Genomic DNA, 7,218 nt, shown 5'->3' on the forward strand with positions numbered 1-7,218 from the left:
ACACACACACACACACACACACACACACACACACACACTCCAGAATAGATGGCAAACATTGATTCTGACCAGTCAGTAACAAAAAAGGGAATAACCTAGGATCTTCCATACTTGAATGAAATGGGACTAGAAGTCCAATCATGGCTATTCCTTTCCTACTACAGTTAGGTCCTGTTTATTGTGAATAATGAATTCTATGAAGTGGTCATATTATTGAATTTTCATTGCATATTTCTTTTTTCTTAATTTCTTTTATTTTATTTTTAATCAATGAAATAACACAAGCATCTCCGTAACATATCAGAATAAAATAAAAATAATTCTACATGAAACTGGAAATCTGTTATGTACAACTTGCTATTATTTTAAAATATATAATAAAGTTATCATGCAAATTTTTTCCTTTTATCTTTCCTCTCTCTACCCAACCCTAGAGATAGCTACCACTAGACACAAATATATGTGTGTGTGTGTATATACACACAGATATATACATATATATGACACAAATATGTACATATATATGACACAAATATGTACATATATACACACGCACACATATGTAAAATCATTCTATACATACTTCTGTTTATCAGTTCTTTCTCTGGATACAGATAACATCTTCCTTCATAGATCCTTTATAGTTAATGTGGGTATTTATAATAGTCAAAATGACAATCGCTCTAAGCTGTTTTTAAAATAATATTGCTGCTACTATATATAACATTCTCTTGGTTCTGCTCATTTCTCTCTTCATTATTTCATGCAATGTTATCCATGTTTTTCTACAATCAATGAACTTGTCATTTCTTATAGCACAGTAGCATTCTATCACAATCATATACCACAACTTGTTAAGCCATTCCCCAATTGAATATTTCCATTGGGCTGAAACCAAGGATCATATTTTACATTGAGTTATAACTCTGAGTCATGTAAATTTGAATAATGAAACCGCTTAAAAGTATTTATTATTTACATTACTTGGGATCTAGCTATAGTTTACTTTGTGTAAAAACCACCCAGCCCCTTAAATATTAATCCCCTCTTATATTTTTTTTTGTTCACTGATATTACATACTTTGTTATTTGTTTTGCAGTCAGACCAAAGCAGCTAGGATAAGAAGGGAAAGCAGTGTGAGGTTGGGGGTTGGGGGTGGAGGTGGGGGAATCTCTACCTTAGAGATATTTAATAATGGTTTAATAGGTGAGAAAGACAGAGATATAGAAAGACAGAAAGAACCTGTAAGACTGATAAATATTTAGAGATATATAGATATACATATAAGTGAATATATGCTGCTATAATTTCATATAATATATCCTATATCATATCACATATCATATCATATATCATATATCATAAATAAGTCTGACATATGAACTGATATCATTCTATCATATCCATATCACTCTATCTGATGAACGAATTTAGCAGTATAAAGGAAGTCGAATCAGGAAAATAAAAAGGACTACTCTTATAAAATAAAATTGAACTCTTTTTACTTATAATTGGTCAACCTAAGCCTCATAGAAGAATTGAGAAAATACACTTCCCCTCTCTTTGCAGAGATGGGGTTCTAAAGTTATGGAATTTTGTATTTGCTACCATATGTGGTACATGTGGCAGTTGGTCCTTTGTTTTTCTTGGTTACAAGGGAAGGTTAGCCAGGCAGGTAAGCAGGGAGGGATATCTATCTGAAAATGAATATGACCTCAAAACAAAAAGCATCCAATTTTTTTAAAAAAGAAAAGACTCAGTTTCAGGAATCTGGTATTCTAGTTCTAGTTCTTTCCCACAACTTAGTGAGGTGATTTTATTAAACTCATTTTGTTTCTCAGTTTCTTCTTTAAAATGAGAGGGTCAGGTTAGACAGTCTCTAAGTCTAGCTCTGAAATTCTAAGTCTTGTTACTATTTTCACTTATGTCTTCACAATTTTCTGTTTATTAAATATAAAGGATATTTATTACCAAATCAAATCAAGTCAATACATTTATCGAGAACTTACTAAATTCAAAGCACTATGCCCCAGTATTGACAGAGCTACAAATATAAATGAGATATACTGTTATATGTCCTTTTTTGCCTCCAAAGAACCGGTCATGAAACATTTCCAGCATACATCCCTGCTTTAGTCTCTTTTGCTTTTGTTGGAGTAAGCGGTGCCAGCCCAGTTATTTACTTTAGTAAAGGGGAGAAAAAACTTTAGTCTTAGCAACACAAATGTTAAGAAGTCTACAGCTCTACACCAACTTTTCCTCTTTAAGGCTTATTAAAACTTCAAGGTATTTTTTTTCTTGTAGTTGATTTATGTAGCTTAGATGCTGTGGTGTATGTGGAGGGAGCAGATGAGAAAGAGGGAGCAGATGAGAAAGAGAGAGCAACAAAAAGTTTAATAGCTAACTTTAGAAGCCTTCATGTGTGACTGGCAGACCTGGCCATAGGCTTGACTTACAAAAGAGCTAAAAATATTATTAGCTCCAGAAAGCTCAGAAAAAAAAGGATAACTTTCCCTTTGAGGAAAAAATCTACAGAGGATAACCATCGTGGTTCCAAGTGAGAGCAATAACAGCCACTGAGAGAAGAAACCATAAAGATGGATGACAGCTCCAGGAAATGGCAATAGTGGTCAATGCCTCTGGAGACAGGGAGTGATGGCTGTGTCAAAAGTAGTATGGAGAAGCAGAGAAGTGCATAGCCAGGTGTGTGAGACATGAACAGTAGAACCCTAGGAACATGAGTAATCTATGTGAAGTGCTCCTTCTCCCATGGGCATTAGAACCTCTGCAAAATTGCCTTCCTTCGTGTACAGTGTAATAGAGACTGATCTTGCTGGTTGATTTTCTTCTATTTACTTGGCTATTCTGTCCTAATTATATGCTTTGATATTTGATTTAATGAACCTGCCTATCTTGACAGAGATTTCACTACTTAATGGGAGCTTGAACCATACTACATAAATGTAATTACCCAAAACCTCTCTCACTGAATTACAGACAAGAGGAACCAGAATTGTAGGGGGCTTACTACATACATATACATATGCATATTATATATACATATATACATACATATATATATGTATATATACATGTATCTACAATAATATACAACATACATAAATGTATAATATATACATATATAGATACATATACATACATATATATACACATGCATGCCCCCTATATACATACACACATACACATGTGTGTGTGTGTGTGGTAGACCTAGCTATACAAAATCTTCACCCAAGGCTCTAGAAGGGAATGTTGTTGTTCAGTCATTCCAGTTGTATCTGACTCTTCATGGCTCCATTTGGAGTGTTCTTGGCAAATATATAGAAGTGCTTTGCCATTTTCTTTTCCATTTCATTTTATACATGAAGATCTGAGGCAAAAGGGTTAAGGGACTTGCCCAGGGTCACATAGCTAGGAAGTGTCTGAGGTCAGATTTGAACACAGGAAGACAAGTCTTCTTGACTCCAGGCTCATCACTCTATGCACTATGGCACCACCTCACTGCCTAAAATAGTATCATATAGCCACATAGCATACTCACGCATAAATAGGATATCTAATTCATTTGTTGTAACCAGGCTTATAAAGAGCATCCCAGTGGATTCAGAGACTTCTGAAATCTGTGACAATTCTGCAAGATATGATCAACATGAAACATGGCTGAAATTTGAGAGGGACTATAACCCAATGAAAAGAGTGCTCGAGTTGCAGTCAGAGAACATGGATCTTCAATTCTTCCTTTGCTACATACAATCTATGTGAGGCAACCACAGTTTCCTATTGTTATAATTAAGGGATTGGATTAGATGTAGTCTAAAGTCCTTTCCAGTTATAAGTTGATGATTCTATGACCTTTTCCACATCACTGCCTTCTTAAAATCCCTGAGATTAATATGCTTTCTCTATTTTTTTTTCTCAGTTAACATACTTTAAAAGACACTACACAATCCTAGGCTGAGTCAACTAAGAAGTCAGTTCGATTTCTCTCTTCTCCACAGAGGGCCATTGTTTTGTTCTGTCTTTGAATATCCAAAGAATTCATTTCTTCTACTTCCCACAGAAACCCATTCTAATATATTAAATAATCCTTACTGAAAGGAAGATTTGTACCCTACCTAAATCCCTCTTACTTCAATTTAAGCCCATTCCCAACAGGTCTGCCCTCTTGTTCAGTCCTTATGTTCTTTCTTTATGATTGTACTGGTAGAGTATTGGCATTTCTTTTCAGGTCTTCCCCCTTTGAGTTCCTCTCAGCAATAACAAAAGAAATGATGTTTTAAATCTGTTTCTGGGAGCAATTTAGTGTGTGGAGGCTTTAACATGACTCACAGGAGATATGGAGTCAAGTTTGCTTAAGGGTTTTAGTAATACTTGAACAATAGCTTGCACAAGAAGATACATTTCTGTCCAGATTATGATTGCCTAGGTTTCTACAGTAGAGAAAGCTCCAGAGTAAAATTATTAAAGGCAGAAATTTGAGGGCTGTCTCCACCCCTACCCCCAGACTCTTGCAAGATGCAATAGGAAAAAAAATAACAAAAGTAGTCTAAGAAAAGTCCTTAAGACAGGCTTGCCAACTCAACATTGGCTCTAAAAAGATCATACATACATACACATATACACATAAAATTATAAAATTACAAAGATAGCCTTGATTTTCTTTTAAAAACTGCCTGTTCATATCCCTGGGCCATTTAACAAGTATGGAATGGTTCTTATTTTTATAAATTTGACTCAGTTCCCTATGTATTTGATAAGAGGCCTTTATCAAAAACAATGCTTTGTCTATTGTACCTTTTATTAAAATGTACTTTCTCTGATTATCTCTATTAATTAGGTCCATGTTTGGTTTTGCTTTGTCTGAAATCGTGATTATTACACCTGCCTTTTTTTACTTCAGCCGAAGCATAATAGATTCTGCTCTGTCTCCTTATTTTAACTTTGTGTCTGTGTGTGTCTTTCTGTTTCAAGTGTGTCTCTTATAAACATCATATTATTGGATTCTGGTTTCTGATCCATTCTGTTATCTGCTTCCATTTTATGAGGATTGCTTCTATTTTATGGGTTAGTTCATCCCATTCACATTCACCGTTATGACAACTAACTGTGCATTTCTCTTCATCCTGTTTTCTTCTTTTTATCCTATCCCTCTTTGAAAGTCTATTTTGCTTCTGACTCACTGCCTATCTTAATCTTTCCTCCCTTTTATCACCCCCTCTTATTTCTATTATCCCCTTCACCTCCTATTTCACTGTTGAATAAGATAGATTTCTATATTCAATTGAGTGTGTGCATAATATATATATATATATATGCATACATATATTTGTATATGTGTATGCATGCATTCTTTCCACTTTGAACCAATTGATGAGAGTATGGTCCAAATTTTGCCCTTCACCTTCGCCATTTCCCCTTCCACTGTAAAAGTTCTTGCTTGTGTACCTCTTTTACGTGACTAATTTCCCTCATTCTACCTCTCCCTTCTCCCAATGCACCCTTCTTTCTCACCCTTTCATTTTTTTTTAGTTATCCCAATGTAATCAGCTCACACCAATGCCCTCTTATTTATGTAGATTAGTTTTTAACTGCCCTACAATAAAGTTCACAGGAATCACATGTATTATCCTCCAACATAGGAATGGAAACAGATAACTTTATTAAGTCTCTTAAGTTTTTTTTTCTTTCCTGTTTACCTTTTTATGCTTCTCTTAAGTCTTTGTTTGAATATCAGATTTTCTACTTAGTTCTCATCTTTTTCATCAGGAATTCTTGAAAATTTCGTATTTTGTTAAATATCATTTTTCCCTAAAGTATTGTATTCAGTGTTGTTAGCTAGATTATTATTATTTGTGACTAACTCCTCTGCCTTCCTGAATATCATACTCTAAGCCAGGGGTGGGGAACCTGAGGCTTCCAGGCCATATGTAACCTTCTAGGTCCTTAAGTGTAGCCCTTTGACCGAATCCAAACTTCACAGAATCCAGATTTGTTCTGTGAAGTTTGGATTCGATCAAAGGGCCACACTTGAAAACCGAGGGGGCCACATGTGGCCTGGAGGTCTCAGGTTCCTCACCCCAGTTCTAAGCCCTCCACTACTTTAATTTCAAAGCCACTAAATCTTTTGTGATCCTCACTGGAGTTCCACGATATTTGAAATAGTTTTTTTTTTTTTTTTTTCTGACTGCTTGCAATATTTTCTCCTTTATCTGGGAGCTCTGGGATTTGGCTTAATACTCCTAGGAGTTTTCGCTTTGGGACCTCTTTCAGGAGATGATCAGTGGATTCTTTTTCCATTTCAATTTTACCTTTTAAGTCTAAAATATTGGGGCAGTATTCCTTTATAATTTCTTGAAGTATGATGCATTAAAGTGTAATGGCATGCTTGGCATTCTTTCAATATAGAATCCAAAGAAAAGTATGATTAAGGGAATATAATAACTACTACACAGCAGTGATATCAAACAAATACAAATACAAATGAGGACTTCTAAACTATATTTAAGGATCCCATATATTTACTTAGAAACCACATATGGCCATCATTTATGTATTATATTTTTAATTTATTTTTTTCAATTTTTTTTTTTTGTTTTGGGCCACATTCAGAAGTGTTATGGGCTTGCTTATAAGTCAACATCTCTCATGTTTAATACTTTCGCCCCACAGGATCAAAGAAAAATAGTACTCATTTGAAGATAACCAATGAGTGAGAAGAATTTATAGATGGAATGTATTATTAGATAACTAATTTTTGATAAATAAGGCCTATGTTGAAAAAATATACTTGTTCTCATTTTCTCTACTAGGCCTAGACTAGCAAAGCCTTCCAGAAGATCCCTTTCAGTTCTAAATCTATGATCTTATTAGTTCTAAATCTGTAATCCTATGGACCTATAATGTTTGGCTTCATGTTAGAGATAAATAAGTATTAGCATCACAATTTTTTAAATGACTATGACAATTCCTGAATGTCATTTGCATTCATAGTCAATGCTAACACAGACTGTATTAGTAATATTCTCTTGGACTAGCCACACATCACAAAACACTATATTGATAATTTTTTTCTTTTAATTTTTTCTATTAATTTTAACTAATATTTTTAAAATAGAGAAGTATTATACATAGCCAAAGTTTTATTTCTTGGTGTGTGTGTGTGTGTGTGTGTGTGTGTGTTCGTTAAAAACAACAATTTT

This window comes from Vombatus ursinus, unplaced genomic scaffold, assembly GCF_900497805.2.
Source record: "Vombatus ursinus unplaced genomic scaffold, bare-nosed wombat genome assembly UNPS02014231.1, whole genome shotgun sequence".
Taxonomy (NCBI): Eukaryota; Metazoa; Chordata; class Mammalia; order Diprotodontia; family Vombatidae; genus Vombatus; species Vombatus ursinus.